We start from the raw sequence: 22,403 nt of genomic DNA, 5'->3' as shown, positions 1-22,403 counted from the left end.
CAAATCCGAGTAGTGGGCTCCAGCGTCCACCTTCTGCTCCTCACGGCAGCTCATGCCCCAACTCTGTTCTTTCCACCCGCTGATTCGGCCTGCTTGTGGTCGACTCTGACCCTTGGCTTTTCGGGACCCGCCTGCCCTCAGCAGACGGCTCACCATGCCCTCTGTGCTTCCCTGGCCCCCACCCCATTCCTCTCTGTAAAAGCCTCGTTTCCTTTGGTTGTCCTTCCGCGACAGCCAACATTCTGCCCCTGTTTGGACCAGCAAGGCTTGGGATTTTATTGCATTAATTAAACAAATTGCAAGGACGATATCCTCTCATAAAGGGAAGTAAATATACACGTGTGTGCAGTGAAAGTGACTCTTTGATGGGTTCCTCAACCGGAGGAGCCCAGGCAGACCACGTCAGCGTGAGGACACGCGTGCTCATGTACACACAAGCAGTACATGTCATGCATGTATCTGATTTTAAAAACACAGCTGGAATCACCATACATGTGATTCTGTAGTCTGTTTGCTCCTGTTCACACCCATCCCTCCAGTCGGAGTGTTTTCCTACAGCTCAGGGCCTGTCTGTTCCCGTCCATTGCACACGGGGTGAGCTGGCTGCTGTTTTTAAGCCGAAGATGGGACCCATCCTCTGATAAGCATGGTGGGGGATGATATGCGGGCTCCCATGCTTTCTCGGAGAGCGTGATCCCTATGCAGGAAAGAGGGTGGATTTCGTCTGTTGTTGGCTGGGCATAGAGACCCCCTTCAGAAAGAACCCAAGACCGGATTCCTCCCCTCTTTTATCTCATCTAACAGAGATTTTTTTCTTACACCTAAAAAGACACTGTTCCCATGAGGGTCCGTGTTGGCCCCACTGTGGTTTAACAGGTGCTGAACAGGACCCACCGGGTGGAGGTGACGGGAGTGGTGTCTGCTCCTTGGGTGCATCCCATCCCTCCCTCTGCTCTCCAAGGCCACCTCTCTGGTTCAAGGCATGCGATGTGGCCTTTCTGGAGATTTCAAATATATTTTCAAAAAATTTAATTCCCTCTTTCTCTCCCACAAAAATGGAATCTGATTTTTAAAGCATCTTTCACAGCTGCGAGTCACTTTGTTAGTGTAGAAACATAAAAATGCATTATGTATCAACTTGGTTTTCCAAAAATTATCATATTGGCATATTACATAGAAATGTATACTTTATTCCTATAAAAATCTGAATCTATTTAAAATAAAAACATCCTTGTATGTTAAAGCGGCAGGACTCGCCGCCCAGTCCCGGGCCCCTTGTCCCCTGGCGTGTGGCAGGCCGCTAGCCTGGCCAGTGGCTCTGCCCCCGCCACACGTCATTCTTCCGCGCGGACACAATGATCCTGACATAACTAAGACTGTGATTCTTTGTTAGGCCAGACACAGGCGTTCGTTGAATTCTGCAACAGATTGGCCATAGCTGGGCAAAGATTTAAGAAAATTCTACGGAGGAAGGATAAACTGCTCTGTTCCATGGGGGGCGGGGCAGGGGACTAATTTCAGAGCCACCACCCTTCCCACTTGAGCAGCTTGTGGGGGCCTGACCTCAAACAGCAGAGTCACTGGGTCCCGCCTGAGGTAATGCCCTCTCCATGGGGGCCAGTTTCCTGGCTGGTGCCCATTTCCTACCGAGCCGTGGGGCCGCCCCGCCTCTCTGTTCCCCAGCCCACCCTGAATTCTAGGGCTTGGAGCCAGGCACGTGGTTGGTGCCCAGCACAGTGGCCTCGAAGGCTGCGTGTTGGCACCCTCACCCTGTGGGTGGGGGGAGGCGGGAGGTGCTGCTGGTCCCAGGGACGCTCAGACATCTGGCTTGCGGGGCCACCGTCTTGTTACCTGGTGAGGTGTGGCTGCAGGGCAGGCTTCTCAGAGGCACCTGCTGTGGACTTGACGCCGAGGGTTTGCAACGTTCTTTCTGTGTCTTAATAAAGTTCTTCATGTGGCTCCTGTTCTTGTATATTGAGGTGCAGCCTGGTTCTTAGTCGTTGGTTTGAGCCAGGCCATCTGTTTCTGTTTTCTTTCTTTTTTTTTTTTAAAAAGACTTTATTTATTTATTTGACACAGACAGAGATCACAAGCAGGCAGAGAGAAAGGAGGAAGCAGGCTCCCCGCTGAGCAGAGAGTCCGATGCGGGGCTCAGTCCCAGGATCCTGAGATCATGACCTGAGCCAAAGGCCTAGGCTTAACCCACTGAACCCCCAGGCACCCCTGTTTTCTTTTTTTTTAGGTAGGGTCCACACCCAGTGTGGAGCTCAACACGGGGCTTGAACTCACGACCCCTGAGATCAAGACGTGAGCTGAGATCAAGTCGGATGCTTAACAGACTGAGCCACTCAGGTGCCCATGCCAGACTGTCTGTTAAGGACTTTCTGTCCTTAGAGTGCTTGTCTACTAAGGAGTGCACCTGCCAGAAAGGTGGCCAATACAGTGGTTCCCAGCCCTGGCTGCACAGTAGGGACCCCGCCCCAGATCCGCTGGGTCAGACACAAGGGGCATGAGGTCTCCAGGGCAGCAGCGGGCTGCACAGATACAGGCCCGAGGCCAGGCCCAGGCTCCTTCCCCCTCCCTGGGCTCTGTGTGAGCCTCCCCTGACCACGGGTGGGGAATTGGCCTCCTTTTTCTGAACACGCAGCCATGTCACTTCTGATCCTGTTTGCCTAGAGCAGCGCTGTCCAGAAAAGACACAGATGTGAGTCACATGTGTCCTTAAAATTTTTCTACTACTTAAACAGATGAAAGGAAGTTTAATAAGCAGATGTATTTAGTTCAGTGAATCCAGAGTATTATTTAAACACGAAATCAATGCAAACGTTATTGTTAAGTATTTTATATTTTTAAAAATATTACATATTTGAAATCTGTTGTGCATGTTACAGCACATCTCCATTTGGACCAATCTCAGGTCATTACGACTGCTTGTAGGCTGTGTTCACACACTAAACAGGGCATGTCTAGGGCATCAAGGCCATCATTTATTTATAATTTATTTGGCAACTTTTCTGGTATCTTTTGCTTTTCTGCAGACTTGCTCATCCCGTAAGTCTGCTAGCACACTTAACTGTTTACGAGACTCTCTAGGTGTGGGGGAACAGTCGTGAAAAAGGGTACTTGCTCCCAAGGAGCTTATACTGCTGGGGGAGGCAAGTCATAGACATAAACACTAAACACATCATATGATGGGGTAGAAGGTGATTAATATCTCTGCTCAGGGAAGAAGTGCAGAGACTTGGGAGTGCTGTTTAGGAGGAAGGCTACAGTTGTAAAAGGGGTGGCTGGGGCATGTCAAAGAGAGGAGACTTTAACTGCTAAAAGCAGGGATGAAAAAGGGACAATACAACTGACCCTACAGAAATGAAAAGATGATAGGGAGTCTGCGCAGAAGTGTGTGCCAAGGTGGATAACCTAGATGAAACAGACAAATTCTTGGAAGGACACAAGCAACCGAAATTGACTCAAGAAGAACCAGAAAATCTGAATAGGCCTATAACAATGACAGACTCATTGATGAGTGACAAATTTTGAAATCTCCCACAAAGAGAAGCCTAGGTTTCTGGTCAATTCTGTCAGACATTTAAAGAAGAATTAATAGCAGTCCTTCATAAAGTCATTCAAAAAATTAGAAGAGGAAGGAATTTTTTCCCAACTCATTCTGTGGAAACAGTAATACCCTAATACCAACCCCAGAAAAGGACCCCATAAGAAAGAAAACTGTGGACCAATATGGATATAGATGCAATATCCTCAAGAAAATATTAACAAAATGAATCTAGCAACATAGAAAAAGGTTATAGATTATGAAAAAGGAAAGTTTATCCTTGGAATAATGGGAAGTTGGTTCAACATACAAAATTCAGTCACCATCATACAGTATATTAATAGAATAAGCAGAGAGATTATCTGATTCTCTCAATAGATGCAGAAAAGTATTCGACAAGATCTAATATTTTTCCCTGGTGAAAATACTCAACAAACTAGGAATAGAAAGGAATGTTCTCAACTTGATAAGGGTCATCTATGAAAAACCCACAGCTGACATATTGGACGATGAAAGCTGAATGCTTTCTCCCAAGGTCAATGTCAGGTCAGGACAAGACAAGGATATCTGCTCTTTCCACCTCTGTTAACACATGCAAGACATTCTAGCCAGGACAGCTGGGGAAAAAAAAAAAAGAAAGCACCCGTACTGGAAAGGAATGGGTAAACCCATCTCTGGGTTTGCAGTTGCCATGGTCTTATATGTAGATTATCCTAAGGAACTCCCAAGAGGATGATCTAAAATAAAAAATGAATTCAGCAAAGTTGCAAGACACAAGATGAAGTTATAAAATTCCATTTTATTTTATTACACTAGCAACGTTTGATCCCAAGATAAAATTAGGAATTAGGATAATTCCATTCACAATAATATCTAAAAGAATAAAATACTGAATAATCGATAAAAGGAGTGTAAGAACTTGAACACTGAAAACCACAAACTACTGTTGGAAGAAATTCAAAACATAAGGAAATGGAAAGACATCCCATGTTCATGAACTGGAAGATTGAATGTTAAGACAGCTGGATGCTGCAAATTGACCTACAGATTCCATGTGATACCTGTCAAAGTTCCAGCTGCCTTTAAAAAAAATCAACAAGCTGGGGCGCCTGGGTGGCTCAGTGGTTTAAGCCGCTGCCTTCGGCTCAGGTCATGATCTCAGGGTCCTGGGATCGAGTCCCGCATCGGGCTCTCTGCTCGGCAGGGAGCCTGCTTCCCTCTCACTCTCTCTGCCTGCCTCTCTGCCTACTTGTATCTCTCTCTGTCAAATAAATAAATAAAATCTTTAAAAAAAAAAAAAAAAAAAAAGATGGCGGCCCTCTTTTAAAAAAAAAAAAAATCAACAAGCTGATCCTAAAATTCATATAGAAATGTGAGGAGACCCAGAAAGAGCCAGAATATTCGTAAAAAGGAAGAACAACGTGGAAAGACTTACACTTGCTAATTTCAAAACTAGGGGTGCCTGGCTGGCTCAGTCAGGGAAGCATGCGACTTTTGATCTCTGAGTTGTGAGTTTGAGCCCCACATTGGGGGTAGAGAGTACTTAAAAATTAAAAAAAAAAAACTAATTATACAGCCACAGCAATCAAGACGGCATGGGTACTGGCATAAGGGTAAATACATAAATGAGGGGAATAGGACTGAGAATCTAGGATAAACCCATATATCTTATCATTGGATTTTTGACAAGGACAACAAGACACTTCAATGGGGAAAGATTACTGTCCATTCAACAAATGGACAGCTGGGTGTCCATGTGCAAAAGAATGAAGTTGGAACCCTACCTAATACCATAACACTATGATCTCAAAATGGATCATAGACCTAATCGTAGGAGCTAAACCTATAACATTCTTGGAAGAAAACATAGGAATAAATTTTTGTGATTCAGGATTTGGGAATGTTTTTTAGGTAGGGCACCAGAAGCATGAGCAACAAGAAAAGGAGGACATAATCAGCATTAAAAAGTTTTGTGTTTCCAAGGACGCCCTCAAGAAAGTGAGAAGACGGGCGCCTGGGTGGCTCAGTGGGTTAAGCTGCTGCCTTCGCCTCAGGTCATGATCTCAGGGTCCTGGGATCGAGTCCCGCATCGGGCTCTCTGCTCAGCAGTGAGCCTGCTTCCCTCTCTCTCTCTCTCTGCCTGCCTCTCTGTCTACTTGTGATCTCTCTCTGTCAAATAAATAAATAAATCTTTAAAAAAAAAAAAAAAGAAAGTGAGAAGACAATCTGCAGAACGGGAGAAGATATTTGCACATCAGATAAGGAGTTCGTATTTAGACTAATCCAAGAATGTACTGTCTAACAGTAAGACAACCCAATTAGAAATTGGGCAAAGGACTTAGATAGACATTTCTCCCGAGAAGATGCCCAAGTGCATGATGAGCGCATGAAGAAAGTCATTTGGGGAGATGCCAGCGAAAACCACAAGCAGACCGCACCTCACTCCCACTCGATGGTGAGCATCACGAAGGCTGACAGTGGCCAGCGTTGGCGGGGGTGTGGGCTGGAGCCCTCACGCTGCTGCTGGGGACGTGGACTGGTGCAGCTGCCGTAAAAAGCCGTTCCTCCCAACGTTCAATTCCTAGACATGTACCCAAGAGCAAGGAAAGCACAGGTCCACACAGAATCCTGCTCCTCGGAGCCGGAACCCTAACAGCCAGAGAGTCGAAGCCCCCCAAATGCCCATCGCCTGATGAATGGGTGAAGAGAACAGGCCGTGTCCACGAGATTGGGAAGCCTCGGCATAAGAAGAGATGAGGTCTGGTGTGTTTGGTGCGCGGCGCGGCTGCATGGCCCGGGGAGCGTGGAGAGAAGCCAGTCTGGAGGCCCACGTGTCGTATGGTCCTGTTACCTGACGCGTCTGGGGCAGGCGGCTCGTGGGCACAGAGGGCAGCGTGGGGGCACAGTGGGGAGTGCGACGGTCGAGCGCGGCATGTGCCAGGCAATGGGAATGTGAGCTTAGCTTACGCCGTCCGTAGTGACGGACGGACGGTTCTGTGCTGTAGTAACAACCATTGAATTATACACTTGAAGTGGGTGAATTGTTTGGTCCATGAATTCTATCTCAATAAAGATGTTTAAACCTAAATAAAACCAACGTAGAAAAAAAGAGAGAACTCTAGCATCTGGCTCTCAACCCCCAAATTGCCAAGAAGTGAGATTTGCAGTGAGAGCAGCTTTGGCTGGCAGCTCCCTGGCGCTGTCCCCGCCGTGCCCGTGTGGGGCCGTGGCCCAGCCGATGTGAGCCATTCCCATGGCCCTCTGCCCCCTGGGCCGCCAGTGGAGGCAGCAGAGGCCGGAGCCTCTTGTCCACCGTGTTTCTGAAGCCAGGCCTGGCTGGCGCTGGTCCACAGCGGTCTCAGAGCAAACAGAGTGGCGAGACTGGGGCCAAGGCCCACGCGCCTTGGTTCTGGAAGGCACAGTGCTGGCGGGAGGTCTGTGTTCCTGTCTCTGGAGGGCGAGGCTCCCTGGGGAGCGGGAAGAGCGGGTCCCAGGGGGTGTGGGACCAGCCTCGGAGAGGGGACTGCTGTCAGCAGGGTTGGCCATGACGAGGCCAGGCGGGCTGGAGTGGGGGCAGCAGGGAGCCCAGACCCCAGGTCCTGTTATTCCTGGATGTATGGCCGCCTCTCTGGGTCCTCAGCAGGGCTTTCTCCTTTCTTTCTCCCTTCCTGTACCTCTCCTTACCTCCTCTCTGTTCCCCCTGCCCATCCTCCAGGCTCCCACTGTCCCCAAGGACCCTCCGAGGTGCCCCCAGCCCCCCCCCCCGGAGCAGGGCCTGAGCTGGGCACTCTTGTCTTGAGTGGAGCTGCAGGTGGGGTGAGGGTCCTGCAACCCCTCTGGACACATGTTGGGGAGGGGACCCCTGAAACACTTTGCCTTCGGGTTTCGTCCTGGGACTCCAGTGGCCTCTGGACTGTGCCATCTGGGACTCCCAGCCAGGGCCTTGCTCCTCGGGGGCCCTCGTCTGCACTCCCCCTCCCTCCCTGGTGGGTCTGCTTGGGGTCCCGTGGCAGCACTGCGGCTTGTGAGGTACACAACTTCGAGGTGCCTGTCCAGCCTGGTGCGCAGCCGGGATGGCACGTTTCCCTTCCTGGAGGACGTGAGCAAGCGCCCATCTTGGCCGCCTGCTGGACGGTCTGCCCTGTGGGGGGTTGATTCCCTGTCTCTTCCAGTAGCCGTTCGGAGTATGCTGACCGAGGGCTTGGCGTTCCCCTCCCATTGCTGGGGGCCTGGGGGCGGGTTTGTCCCTCTCTGCCCCTCCCCCTTCCCTGCCCTTGAAGGGTCCTTCGGGGTCCCCCCTTGATGCCTTCCTAGGGACCACGGCTTCCCCTCAGAAGGGGGTGTGGCGGGCTTCATGGCCCCTGACCTTGCACGGGGCGTCGAGGGCCCTCCTCGGAGCGGCTGTTCCGAATGTCAGGATGTCTGCTTCCCGGCTTCATCTGAGTCTTCTGTGCTGTCCCATGTCGGGCAGATAGGGTGCCAGCCTCCACCCACATAGCAGTGCGTCCTGCCCCATGTGGAGCCGGCCAGGTGCCCGGGCCCCCACTCTGCACAGCCCGTGGGTGTGTGGGCCTCGCAGGGCTCGCACAGGTTGGCCGTGGGGCCGTGGGTGGACGGGGACGCCTCAGAGCCCCAGCTGTTGTGAGGGTGGGTCGCACAGATGCCGGGAGCTGGCCCCGTGGCCGCCCGCCCCAGTCCAGGCTGTGACGTGTCCCCCGTGTGTCATCCCAGGTCCTGAAGCCTCCTGTGGCGGCAGCATTTCCCCGGGGGCTGGGAGGAGGAGCTGGCTCAGAGCCAGAGACCCCCGGTCCCCAGCGAGCGTGGTTGGGGCTGTAGACCGGCCGCCCTTCTGTGCCCAAACCGGGGAGCCGATGGGGCCCAGCTGCTGCCTTGCCTGTGCCGGGCCCCCACAGATGCTTGCTGCCGTCCATCCCCTCCTGGCCTTCTGCCCGGACCCCCACCGCCTTCTTCCGATGCACATGGAGGGAAGTCTTCTGAAAAACCTGGTTGTCAAGAAAGTGTTACAAGCCCCAGCCTCTACCCTCCCCCTGGTTTCTCGGAGACCCGGCTGCGCACAGCACGAGGACAGTCTACTGTGAGATGCTCGCGAGGTCACTCTCCCTGTCCTCACCGGCTCGAAGCGCACGCTTCAGTGGCATCGAGCACATCCACTCTGGGGGCGGTCACCACCACGGTCCGTCCCTACAACTTTCTCCCTGGCACTGTCCCTCGCGAGGGAGACACTAGCCCCCATCCCCTGCTCCCACACTGCTGCCCCCCCGTCTGCTCTCCGTGCCTGTGGGTTGGACGCCTCCCAGCACCTCCGGGAGCCGGAACCCTCCAGCGTGTCCTTCTGTACGCGGCTCCTTCCACTCAGCGTGGCGGCCTCTGGGGTCAGCCACGCGGGAGCGGGTCGGGGGTCCTTCTCTTTCAGGCTAGGGACAGACCACGTTCTGTTCATCTGTTGCCGGACGTTCCGGTTGTCTCTGTCTCCCAGCTGCCGTGAACAGGTTGTGCACAGGACATTTTTAAAAGACATTCACGTGGTCTCCTTCTGGCCGCAACTGTGTGGCCCTGGGCCTCCATGGAACATCGCTGGTTTCACTCCCCCTCTACAAACCAGAAGGTTTGGGGCAGGGACTTTCTGGGGTCTCTTCTGACCCCGTATGCTGGTTCTGTGGAAACCCACACCTTTGCTCTGAGACCTGCCACAAAGCTTACCTGTTCGCAGCTCAGGGGCCCCTAGGCCGATCACATGGATGTTTGCATCCTTCCAGAAGAAAACTAAAGAGGGTGGACTTCTGATCGACCTGAAACATAAAGCAAAAACAAGTCCCCAAAGCTTTAATTGAAACACACCTTGCAGGAAAAAGCCCAAGCCACTGTAAGTCCCCATGCCCCTCTGCCCTCTGCCGCTGTGCCGTAGACACTGGGCACCTCGGGGGGCTTGTGCGCAGCATGCAGTGTGTCCCCTGAGGCAATGGAGATACTGGCTGTCCCTGTTGTTGGCCGTCCTCTGGTGGCTGCTGCAGGAGTGACCTGGGCAGTAACTCAGGGCTCTCCAGGGGTCTGGCTTAGCTCTGTCCCTGTCCCTGACTGCCTGGCCCTGTGTTTCTGGGTGGCTGTGGCTTGGCCCCTGTGGAGCCCCGGCTGGAAGTCCCAGGTGCCGTTTTGTGGGGAGCCATCACTATGGTGGACCTGTTTCTTCCCGGTGGGCTTCTGGATCTGTCCTTGGTCACTAGTGGGGCAGCGACACAGACCCCTTTCCAGGGAGGGTGCCGGGCCCATCCCAGGGCCGAGGACATGGAGCCAGGCTCAGGCACTATTGGGGGCAGCCCCTGGACGTGCAGTGGGACATGGAGGCACAGGGTGGGCTGCAGGCCAGGGTACCCTCTCTTGAGAGCTCAGTAGCCTGGACGTGATGTCATTGTCCCCATGCAGGGCAGGCAGCCTCAGCACCTGCTGCCCAGGACCCTCTGTGGCCACCTGCACCTGCTCCCTCGGTGCCTTTGCTGGACCCTCCTGGGCCCACCAGTCCTGATGGTCCATGGAGGCCACAGACCATGGACAGGTTCCTCAGGGTGTGCCCTTGCTCTGGGGGGCCCCTCAGACACTCCCCAGTGCAGTTTTCCTTTTGGACCAGGATTCTGAGGGGGAGGACCTCTTGGGTCCTCGGGCCGTGGGCAGAGACCACACCCCCCTTTCTCCACATCTCCCACCTGTCCCGTGCCTTGCCGAGTGGACATGGGGACAGGCCAGGGCGGGGTGCAGGCACCCCAAGGCAGGGTGAGGGCCTGGGTGAGGCACAGAAGAGCCGTGTGGTGGAGGCTCCGGGCCTGGCTGGCCTTGCCTGTCCTGTCCCAGTGTCACTGCCTCTGTGCCTGGCCCCCAGCTGAGGACCAGTTTCCACAGCAAACTGCAATCCCTGCCATCCGGGGTCTGGGAGCAGACGCAGTGTCCAGGTGCATTTTAGGGGATAGCACAAAACTCACCTTGCTGCTTCCCTCCCAAACATGTGAGGCACCTGCCCCCTTCAGGTGGAGCGGGGAAGGGGTGATGGCCCCCCACAGAGGGGCTGCTCCAGCCTCCATCCCACGTCAGACAGCTTGGGGAGAAGGAGGTGCAAGCTCCTGGTGGCCCATGGACACAGGGAAGCCGTCAGCCCCAGCCCCGCCACCTCACCCTAAGTCCATGGCGGGTTTCGGGCCCACAGATGCTCCTCCCTGTTGGCTGAACCCCAGCCTCCAGGCTCAGCCCTCCTGTTGCCCGGGACATGGGCCCTGGACTGACTAAGGCCTCCCTGTGCCCACAGGAGAGGAACTCCAGAGACGAAGATCTGACCTAGCCAGCCTGCGGGGAGCAGCGGTCCGGGTTGGTGCTGGGGCTTCCCTGCCCTCCTGCCCCACCTCTGTCCTGATTTTGGCCTTTGCTTGATGCATCCCTGGCGCTTGGGTTCGGTCCGTGGCTTCTGCGAGGGCCCAGTGTGGTTGTCACTGGAGAGTCCTAGAGAATGTTGGTTACTGGAGAGAAGAGGGGAGGGACAGCGGGGGACGGTGAGCAGGCAGCCCGCAGGGTGGCCGGATAGGCTGCATGGAGGGCAGCCTCAGCAGGGCTCTCTCCTGTCCCCCGGGGTGTCCCCCTGCCCTCCCTCCACCTGTGCCTCCACAGTGGCAGGGGGATGGGCAGTTCTTTGGGTAAATACCCAGTAGTGCAATTGCTGGACCCTATGGTAAGAGAGTGTTGGTGAGAAATCCCCAGTGTTCCCCAGAGCGGCAGCACCCGTCTGCGCCCCACCAGCAGGGAGGGCACTCCCGCCGCTCTGTGCCCAGCACTGGGCTTTGTCGGGGTCCTAGATCTTGGGCGTCCTAATCGGGGCATAACAGAGTCTCCTTGTCATTTTAATCTGCGTTTCCCTGACGACACTGGTCGTGGGGCGTCTGTCCACGTGCTTACTTCGTCTTGGACAAGGTGTCTGTGCCTGTCTTCGGCCCATTTTTAAACTGGAGCGTTTGTTTTTCTTATTGTTGCGCTTCAGTAATTCTTTGTGTATTTTTAATGCAAGTCCAGCCCCAGATGTGTGTCTGGCAGATACTTCCTTTTGTCTGTGGCTCATTTTCTCAGTGTCTTAACCTGTCCCGGAGCAGAGGTTTTATTCTGGTGAAGCCCATTCGGTCATTTGTATCCTTCATGGAAACGCTTGTGGTGCTGTATCTGAGAAAGTCATTGCCAAGCCCAAGGTCACCTAGATTTTCTCCTACAATGTATTCTAGGACTTTGATAATTTTGCCTTTTACATGAAGGTCTACAATCTGTTTTGAGTTAATTTTTTTAAAAAGATTTTTATTTATTTATTTGACACAAAGAGAGAGGTAACAAGTAGGCAGAGAGGCAGGCAGAGGGAGAGAGGGAAGCAGGCTCCCCGCTGAGAGCCTGATGGTGGGGGAATCCCAGGACCCCGAGACCATGACGGAGCTGAAGGCAGAGGCTCAACCCACTGAGCCACCCAGACGCCCCGAATTAATTTTTGTAATAAATGTAATGTCTGTCTAGATTCTTTCTCTCTCTCTCTCTTTTTTTTTTTTTTTGTCACCTGGAGAGTGAGTCGTTCTAGGACTTGGTCTGTTCAGGCTACCGTGATCAAAATACCACAAGCTGCGTGGCTTATGAAAAATGATTTCTTACAGTTTGGGGGGCTGGAAGTCCAGGGTCATGGTGCCCGCACATGTAGTGTCTGGGGAGAGCCTGCAGCCTAGACAGCTGTCGTCCCTGTGTCCTCCCGCCGTGGAAGCGTGGCAAGATCTCTCCGGGGTCTCTGTTCTAAGGCGCTGGTCCCGTTGGTGCAGCTCCAGCCTCCCGACCCCCTCACCTCCCAAAGGCCTGAGACCTCACCTTGGGAGCTCAGATTCGAACATGTGGATTTGGGGAAACACAAACATTCAGAGCACAGCAAGCACCATCTGTTGCAAAGGTTTCCTCCACTGGCTCGCCTTTGCTCTTTGCCACAGGTCAGTTGACGCTGCGTATGGGTCCGTTTCTGGGCTCTCTGTTCACTTCCATTGATGTGTTCTCTCTCCTTCCACCAAACCACACGGCCTCGACTACCGCAGCTTCGTACTAAGTCTTGAAGCCGGATGGCATCAGCCTCCGACTCCGCTCTTCTGTGGTCTTGTGTCGGCTACTCTGGGTCTTTTGCCTCCAAATGGACTTTAGTAGCAGTTTCGGTTCTTTCTGGGATTTTGATCAGGACTGCGCGGAAGCTAGGCCACGTGGGGAAGAACGGACGTCCTGACAGCATACGGTCTCCCTACCCATGGACGAGATCCATTTCGTTCTTGGATCTCGTTCGTGGAAGTTGTGAGTTTTTCTTCTGTGGATTTCGCATGTGTTTTGTGATACCCAAGTATGGTTCATTTTTTGGTGGTGGTGGAAACAGTATAGCGTTTTAAATCTCAGATTCCGTTTGCTTGTTGCTGGTGTATAGAAAAGCAGTTAATTTCGTATATGAGTCTTATATCCTGCAACTTTTTTATAATCGCTCATTAGTTCCAGGGAGATTCGTGGTTTTTGTTTTTGTTTTTTTAATCCATTTGGGAGACTTTTTACATAGATAATCATTCATCTGCAAAGAAAGACAGTTCTATTTCTTTCTTCCCAATCTGTATAGGTTTTATTTCCATTTCTTGTCTTAGTGAATCCGCTAGGATTCCCAGTACGATGTTGAAGAGGAGTGATGAAAAGGGACATCTTGGCCTTGTATCTGGTCTTGGAGGAAAGCATCTACTTTCTCCAAAAGTATGGGGTTAGTTGTAGGTTTTTTGTAGGTTCTTGCTAAGGATTAAACTGTGGCCTGCCCCTCCAAATTCATAGGTTAAAGCCCTAGCCCCAAGTGGGACTGTATTTAGAGATAAGATCTTTAGGAGGTAATTAAGGTTAATTGAGGTCATAAGATTGGGTCTTTATAAGAAGAGGCACCGGAGAGTTTACTGGCTCTCTCTTCCTGTGTATCCACCGAGGAAAGGCCCTGTGAGCATTCAGGGAGATGGTGGCCGCTTGCCAGTCTAGAGAAGGGAGCTTACAGAAGAGCCCAGACCCTGTGGGACCTTGATTTTGGACCCCCAGCCTCCAGAAGTGTGAGAAAATAAGTTCCTGTTTTTAAGCCACTTGGACTCTGATATCTTGAGCCAATGCAGTGTTCTTCATCAGGTTACGGTAGCTCTGTTCCCAGTTTGCCGAGATTTTTACTACGGATGGATGCTGGATGTCGTCAAAGGCTCTGCTGCATCTGTTGATACGATCACGTGATTTTCCTTTTACATCAGTGGGTGTGACGGGTTCTGTGAGCTGGTTTTCAAATGTTGAACTAGCCAGCCTTGTCTGCCGGGGAGACGTTGCTTCTTGGCCGTGGAGTGTACTGCTGGACTCTGTTAGGATTTTGTTGAGGATTTTTGCATCAGTGTTTATGAGAGATGTTGGTCTGTAGTTTCCTTTTCTTATAATGTCTTTGTCTGGTTTTGGTTTTAGGGTAATGATAGCGTCACAGACTGAGTTAGGAAATAGACCCTCTGCTTCTTTTTTTTCTGGAAGAGATTGTAGAGAATTGATATAACTTCTTCCTCAAGTGTTTGGTAGAATTCACCAGTGAACCTACTGGAACCCACAAGAATATCCATTTGGTGTTATGCCAAACACCACTGGACCTATGCCTTCTGTTTGGGAAGGTTATTAATTATAGATTCAATTTCCTTAAAAGATATAGGCCTCTTCAGATTATCTGTTTCTTCTTGTGTGAGTTTTGGCAGATTATGTCTTTCAGGGAGTTGGTCCATCTCATCTGTGTTATCAACTTTTGGGCATAGAGTTGCTCATTGTATTCCTTTATTATCCCTTTAATTTCTGGGGCATCGGTGTTGGCCCCTTTCATCTCTGATGTTAGTAATTTGTGCCCTCTCTCCTTTTTTCTTATCCTGGCTAAAGGCTTATCGATTTTATTGATCTTTTCAAAAGATCAGTTTTGGTTTCATTGATTTTCTCTATTTATTTCCTGTTTTCAAGTTCATAGATTTCTGCTCTTTTATTATGTCTGCTGCTTTCTTTGTATTTATTTATTTATTTTAAAGATTTTATTTATTTATTTGACAGACAGAGATCACAAGTAGGCAGAGGCAAGCAGAGAGGGAGGGGGAAGCAGGCTCCCTGCTGAGCAGAGTGCCCGATGTGGGGCTCGATCCCAGGACCCTGAGATCATGACCAGAGCCCAAGGCAGAGGCTTCACCCACTGAGCCCCCCAGGTGCCCCTGCTTACTTTGTATGTAATTTTCTCTTCTTTTTCTAGTTTCCTAAGGTGGAAGCTTAGATTATTGGTTTAAAGTATTCTCTTCTATTATATACATTCGATGGCTTGAATTTTCTTCTAAGCACTGCTGTTAGTAAGTCCTGCAAATTTTGTTAAGTTTTATTTTCATTTTCATTTAACTAAATAGTTAAAAATTTTTCTTGAATTTTTTTCTTTGACCCCTGTGTTTTTTGGAAGTGTGTCGTCTGACCTTCCTGTGTTTTGAGGTTTCCCAGCAGTCTTTCTGCTTTTGTTTCCAGTGTGATCCCACTGTGATCTGAGAGCACGCTGTGTATGATGTCTCGTCTGACAAGTGTGTTATGGTGTGTTATGGCGCAGAATGTGGTCTGGGAGCGTGTGTGTGTGAGCTTAGGAACTTGTGTTCCACTCTTGCTGGGCGAAGGCGCTGTCAATGTCCTGTAGCTCTAGCTGACGGATGGTGCTGGAGAGTTTGGCGACGGCCTTTGTGGTTTTCTGCCTGCTGGGTGTGTCCGCTTCCAACGGAGGGTGGCGAAGTCTCCAACCATGAACATGGATTCATCGACTTCTTACAGTTCCGTCAGGTTTTCCTCGTGTGGTTTGATGCACTTCCAGCGTCCACACTAAGGATTGTCTCATCTTAGACGTCGTGGTGGGAGGCACCTCTTTACCCTGATAACCCCCCTCGCTCCCTCTGCCCCGTCGGAAGTCAGTACAGCTGCTCCCGTGTTCTCCATCCCTTTGTTTTTTCCCTTGTGGTAAAATACACATAATACAAAATTTACTATTTAAACTGATTGTAAGTGTCCAGCGTCCGGAGCCTGAGAACATTTGCAGTGTGCACAGCCATCGCCACCGTCTCTCCAGAACCTTCTCGCCTTCCCACAGTAGCTCTGTCCCAGCGTGTTCCTCCCCCTCCAGACCTCACTGCATCCCCTGGGCTGATGCCCGTCTTGGGCCCATCCCCTCTGCTGCTTCGAGCCCTCCAGGAAGCTGCTCAAGGGTGTCTGTAGGCCGCAGGGGAGCGCAGCCGTGGCGGGGGAGGGGGATGGCACGAGCTGTGCGACTGAAACCGGAGGCTGCGGACACGTGCCAAGGTCAGGCTCTTCATCTGTGTGGGGCTGGCTGACCTTGGTATGACTGCGGAGAGTCACAATGATTAGACACCACTGTGCACACTCAAGCCTGGACCTTGTCAGGGCACCCGGCACAAGTGCTCCTGCGGGGCCCTGCCGGGGTCTTCCTCTGAGCTGCGCCGCCTCTTCTCGCATTCGGGTGTGTGTCCGTGGGCGGGCGGGGGATGCCAGCTGGCATCTTGGGTGGGTTCATTCAGAAGACATCTGTCGCTGGACTTCGGCGGGCCTCATAGGGTTTCAGAAAGGGGTCAGGATTGAGGCCCGGAGACTCGAAGACCCTCTGCCCCCATTCCTGGCCCTCATGACACTTCTTGAGTAAAGATTTCTGTGGTGAAATAATTAGGTTTCAATTAGCAATAATCGTGCCTCGGATAAACCTCATTGGCTACGATACTGCCACTGCACAAAGCTGTGGTGAAATAATTAGGGAGAGGCTGCACCTCATGACTCCCTAGTTGGACACTCCTAGCACAGATGACCATATTAAAGGCTCTGAGAAGTCCTGCAATAAAGAAAAGCAAGCAAGCAAGGAAGGAAAACACCATTTAACTTACTAGTTCTCAAACTTTGCCCAAAGATCCCCCTTTGTACCTACCATCTGTTGACTTCCTACAGAGGTAAAGTCTGAGGAACATCATTTGGGGAATGTTTGCCTGGTGCGCACAGTGGCACATCGGGTGGAGCTGAGGTGAGGGCCCGTGTGTGTTGGGGGTTGAATTAATTGTGTCTCCTCAGAATTCACATGCTGTAGTGCTAACCCCGGGATCTCAGAATGTGACCCTCGATAGGGTCGTGGCAGACGTAACGAGTTAAGATGATTCATCCTGGTGTAGGATGACTCCTCATCTAATATGACTGTGTCTTTCTAAAAAGGGGAAATTTGGACAGAGACAGGCACATAGGGAGAACGCCATGTGAACATGAAGGCAGAGGTCGGGGTGATGTTTCTACAGACCAAGGAGCACCAAGGATCTCCAGCCAAACCCCAGAAGCTGGGGAGAGGCCGGAACAGACCCTCCCTCATGGCCTCAGGAGGAACCGGAACCTTGATCTTGGACTTCTGGCCCTTGGGCCTGGGAAACAATACCTTTCTGCTGTTTAAGCCACCAGCCTGTGGTGCTTTGCTGAGGTGGCCCCAGGACATTAGCACAGGAGGGATGGTGCAGAGCTTTAGTTTCTTGCAGGGGCTCAGAGGTCCAGGCTGTCAGCCACCGTGATTTCAAGGGCCTGGGAAAGGCCTGAGTTATACACTGGGCAGCCAAAGAGCAGACGGTTTTTATCACTGTTGGTGTGGTAAGTTGTTGTGAATTGCCCAGCTAATGTGCCTTAATAACTCTATGGAAATAACCAAGATGTTCATGGCAGGCCATTTCTGAGGAGGGACATCGGACACATCCCCAGTGCCTGTTGGCTGAGAAAGTGCTCGGCGACCCCTGGAAGAAATGCTGTCTGCTCCGAAGAGGACAAGTCGTGATCTAGGTCAGAGCGTGGGGACCTTGTGTGAGGTCACACTCGACACAGGAGGCAGTCCACAAACCAGGCTCTCACATGTGTGTCTTGCGTGGACACTGCCAAGGCCACAGGGATGTGGGTGTTCACAGATACGGTGCAGTGTTACCCACACTGGTCTCCGGCCAGGCATCTTCAGACCTGCTTCCCTGTGTTCTCCCTGGACGGTGGTGGGACGCGGTCCCCAGAGTGAGAACCATCCTGTCCCTGGGGATGGGTGGCCCTTGTGGGCTAGGGCTCTGCACATCACTCCTGCAGCGGGACCCGGAGCTCCTGCCCAGTGGGACACACGCTTGCCCAAATCCTGCTGGGGACCAGCACGCTCTCCTCCCTGGTTCCAGCCCCAGGGCAGGGGAGACAGGGGAGGCTGGGGAGGCCTGGAGGCTGACGTTCCCTCCTGGCGTCCCCGGGGTTGGCCTCCTCTGCTGGAGCAATTTGCAGCTGCCACACGTGGAAGGGTTGTTCAGGGTGTTCGAGAGGGAGGGGAAAGCAGAGTGTAAACAGGTGCGGGTCCCCCAGCGGGTCATGAAGGTGGGGGAGCCTTCCATTTTCTGCCAGGAGCATGGATGATGCTTACTGGTAATAGTAGTAGTATAAGCAGGAAATACATAAAAACAACAATTGCAGCCCTCCGTTTCATGTAGAACTTAATGTTTTCTGCCCAGTTACCTAAGTCGATTGAAACCATAGAAGGACCCCTCCCTTCCTTCCCCAGAGCTCGTCTCAGTCAGAGGTCGGAAAAGGGCGTCCAGCTAATACACAGACAGCAGCCTGATTCAGTTTAAACGAAAGGGAAGGAACGAGTGAAGGGCGTCCCTGGCTGGTGCGTCCGGGGCCTGGCTGGACCCCCTGAGCTGAGCCTGTCTGGGCCCGGCCAGGCCATGGCGAACGCGGTACTGGCTCGGGCTGGTCTCAGAGCACCGACTCATGCGCGTGCAGTGGGGAGACTGGAGGAGCGGCCAGCTGCTTCTCCTGCCCGCCCAGCCTGTTCCAGAAGGATCGGTAGGCCTGCGGGCGGGGGCTCAGAACGGCCGTTTCCGTCCAGTCCAGAGCAGACCTCCTCCCCCAACTCCGTCCCCAGCTGCGGGGTGCCAGGGCCAGCAGACGAACACGGTTGGGTCTTTTGCTTTGACTCAAGGCTTTACTGTGAGCTCTGAGACCCGCGGGAACGCAGCGGCCTGCTGCAGGCACTGCGGCGGGTCGGAGTTGGGACGCAGCCGGGCTCGCTGCGGGAAGGCCCGCCCCCCAGGGCGCCGAGGGGCACCTAGGCGGTGTGGGCTGGACTCCCGAACTCCTTCCCAAACCTGGCGAGTCCGCTCAGCAGATGAGCCCCCGCGTGGAGGGCGGGGTGAGGCGGGGCGTGACCCCGGTGGGAGCGGCCGGGAGAGGGGCCGCCGCTGCCCCCCAGGGTCTGCCAGGAAACCGGGTGAGAGCCGAGCCGCCCAGCTGAGAAGCAGGGGCAGATGCGGGGGCGAGATGAAGGGTTGACTGTGGCAGGGGGGCGGGGCTGCAGGGGCGGGGGGCGGGGCGGCGTGGGATTGACAGAGGGGGCAGGGCCAGTGGAGGCGGGGAGGGCGGGGCTGCAGTGAGGGCCTGGGGCAGGGGGCGGGGCCGACAGAGAGGGGCTGGCGGGGCAGGGTCGGAGGGCAGGTGAGCACCCGCACAGAGCGGGCGGAGCAGGGAGGGGCAGGTCTCCGTGGCCAGGTGCGGCCGGGAGCGGGCGCTGCGGCGGGCGCAGGTCTTGCGCGTCAGGGGCAGGTTCCCTGTGGCGCTGGGTGTGGGGCGGTATGCGGGGTTGGTTCAGAGACTGGAGGAAAGCGCAGGGCCGGACATTGCTGCTGGGGCCACAGGTTGGGCGAGGACGTGACCCCTGCTTCCCTGCGCTGGCTGACGGGGGCCCTCACGGCATGCTGGCTCGCTGCGTCCGCCCCGGGGGACGAGTGGGCTTGCCTGTGCCTCTGGAGGGGAAGGGGCGGTCCCCAGAAAGAGCAAGAGACTGGGATGAGGCGGACTGCGGAGAGCAGGCCACAGGAGGGGGTGGGGCGCATCTGCCGCGGGATGGAGGATGTCTCCTGAGAGGCTGAGTCGGTGGGGGCCCTGACCAGAGCAGGAGGGGCGGGGGGGGGCGGCCCCCACCAGGACAGGCTCACGGAGAGACAGAGAGGCAGGGGCCGGCATGGTCTCTGGACTGCACCCAGGTGAGGCTGCCCTGTGCGGCTGGAAGCTCCAGGGGCCGTGGAGGGGAGAAGCCAGGAGGGCGGCTGCAGGGGTGCAGGGAAGGGCGGGGAGGAGAGTGGGGAAGAGGGCCGGCCTGGTTGGGGGGCCCGCTCTGAGCCAGAAGGTCGCCCTGCCGCCTGCCTGGGTGGGGCCTTGCTGGTGGAATTCACCGCTTGGGTTCAAAGTGATTAGAAATGAGTGTTCAGATCCTGAGGCCACCGGCAGCAAGGGCGCTGGGGGGCTTTTAAGAGTCAAGTCAAGCTAATTTTAAAAGAATGTCTTTTGGTCCTTGCTGGTTTGAGACTGAGAAAATGACCCCATCTAGAGTGGGACCGCAGTAGCAGAGAAGCCGTCCTGGAGGGGTCGGAATAGAGACCCGGGCCCTTGGTCAGGTAGATGTCTCTTGATGATATGTTTCTGGAGGTGGGATGGGGTGAGTCCCGAGGAAGGACGCTGCTGGCCTCACCTCTCTCCACTGTGTCCTGGATGTTGGGACCCCTGGCGGGTGGCCTGAACAGCACGTTTTTCTCAGCATACTTGCGGTTCTGGGGGACTTCCTTGCTTAGGGTCTGGCAACTGGCCGAGCCAGCAGCGAGGGGAGGAGGCGGCAGCTGCTCTGAGATGCCAGGCTGAGGCCCAGTCCAGGTGCAGGGAGGGCAGGTGGCCCATCTGGGAGGCGCAGTTCCTGGCAGTCCTTCAGGGCCAGCCCAGGGGGAGGGGGCAGATGCCTGGTGTGGGCCATGAGATTGGGGGTTTGCCATGATCAGAGGCCAGAGGGGTGGTGGTTCCTTGGGGCTGCACAGCTCCCCTGTGCTCGTCCTGCCTTGCTGCCTAATGGCCGGCTTCTCCCTCCGGTGAGTCCACGTGGGGAGTCGTCTGAGTGCTTGGCTGGCCTCTCCTGGTGACTCCCACAGCATCTACCGTTGGAGACCCCAGTCCCCCTGCCCAGCCCCTCATCCCTAGACTGGGTTTGAATGGGCATTGGAGTGCAGGTGCCCAATGGCAGACAGGGATGGGGGCAGCCCTTTCTAGAACTTTCCTCTAGGCCAGGCAACAGGGACTACCCCAGAGGTGCCCTCCCCTCACCTGGCAGGCAGGACCTTGGGGGAAAAAGGTCTGTGTAAGCCCCATTATTGAGTGCCTGCTGGATGCACTATGCCTGCTGCCTTCCTTGTTCCCTCCTAGTCCAGTGTCTGTCCTCTGCCCGCCTGCCCCCGGCCTTACACAGGTCCTCACCGTCCTGGGCGTAGATCTGTGCCCCGGGAGGAAGCAGGCCCCCGGATGTGGGGCAGAGGGGCAGCCCCGGCAGGGTCCGCATAGCTGTCTGTCCAGAGTCCTTCTGGCTGTAGGCTCGCTGTCATCTTGTTCGCGCGCTCCCTCCTGTGCACCCCGGGGGACTCCTGCTCACTTTTGTTTATCCTTTCCTTACCCTGTCTGGTGGGAGGGCCTCATGCATCCTTCCCTGCTCCCAGAATGAGCCCACCTCCGTCCCCTGGGGGCCTCCCTTGGGGTCCACCCTGCCCCAACTATTGGCAGCTTCCAGGTGGGGGTCAGGCCTGGGCTGTGAGGTCAGATTTTAGCACAGGAAGTCCTGACTATCCCCCGGAGGCTCACAGAGCCTTGGGTGATCTATAGGTCAGCAGTGGGTGGGGCTGGGTTCCTCTCCAGCAGTCAGTGAGCGTGAGACCAAGGCAGTGGGGGCAGATGGCCTTGCAGGCCTCGCTCAGCCCTTGGGTCGCCCTGGGAGCCTCTCCTGCTCCTGCAGCCGAGGGGAGGCAGGCTCAGAGAGAGCAATGCGGTGTGGACAGAGCAGCCTTCAAACCCAGACCGGCAGGAAGCTTCTGGCTTTTCCCCTCCCACGAGGGTCAAACATCATCCTTCTCTTCCCTATCTTCTGACATACAAGAGGGAGCGCAGCGGTTGAGGGCGTGGACAGAGCCGTGGGTGCCCCCAGCCTGCTTGCTCCCCTGCAGACAGCCCCCACCTGCTTTTCCCGTTGACTTCAGGACTGCAAGGATGCAGCCCCGCGCAGAGCTGTTGGTTACAATGAGCTGCACTGTTAGATTTAGTGCGATACTCACGTTTTTTCAGGAAAGTGCATAGTACGCGTTAATAAGGTTTTTTCTCCGAAAGGCTCCAGTGTGCCCCTCATCAGTGGGGGACATGTCCCAGGGCCCGCAGTGGACGCCTGAAGCCACGCGGAGTTCTGAGCTCCACGGGCACCACGTTTTTTCCTGTGTGCGCGCTCTGGGTTAGGCTCCGTTTATGGATTGGGTTTGGTAAGTGCTGGCCAAGGAGAGCCGTGTCACTGCAGCCTGTCGGAGCAGAGGCTGTGTGAACGCCGTCTCTGTGCACTGGCATACCGGCAGGGTGAGAGGGTGACCGGTGCAGGCTTGGGACACGGCATGAGGCGGCCGCTGACCTTCGGACCGCATGTCTGGAGATCATGACCTTCCGGTTGAGCGAGGGGCCCCGACTCTGTGGGAAGCAAAGCCAGGAGGAAGAGAGACTGTTGCGGGGCAAGTGTTCTCTGTCGGAGACGCTGCGTTCACCACGCCCACAGCAGCCGTGGGCTTATCGGGCTGCGTGGATGGTGGGGAGGCCTGTGCCTGTGGGGCCTTTGGGGAGGAAGACGGTGGAGGGGCCGCCGCCTGGCCCAATGTGCTCAGCCCCACAGGGC

General features: G+C 54.4%; 1 protein-coding gene and 1 pseudogene across 3 annotated transcripts in view; one reads left to right on the top strand and one right to left on the bottom strand.

Annotated features, from left to right (window-relative positions):
- CAMK2B (calcium/calmodulin dependent protein kinase II beta) overlaps positions 1-22,403 on the top strand; it is a 78,344-nt gene that overhangs the window by 4,790 nt on the left and 51,151 nt on the right. The window lies entirely within an intron of this gene.
- On the bottom strand, positions 16,283-16,408 carry LOC123952330 (annotated as a pseudogene).

The sequence above is a fragment of the Meles meles genome, chromosome 10 (genome assembly GCF_922984935.1).
Source record: "Meles meles chromosome 10, mMelMel3.1 paternal haplotype, whole genome shotgun sequence".
NCBI lineage: Eukaryota > Metazoa > Chordata > Mammalia > Carnivora > Mustelidae > Meles > Meles meles.
Note: the sequence above shows the minus strand (reverse complement) of the source record. Positions and strands in the feature narration are given on the sequence as shown.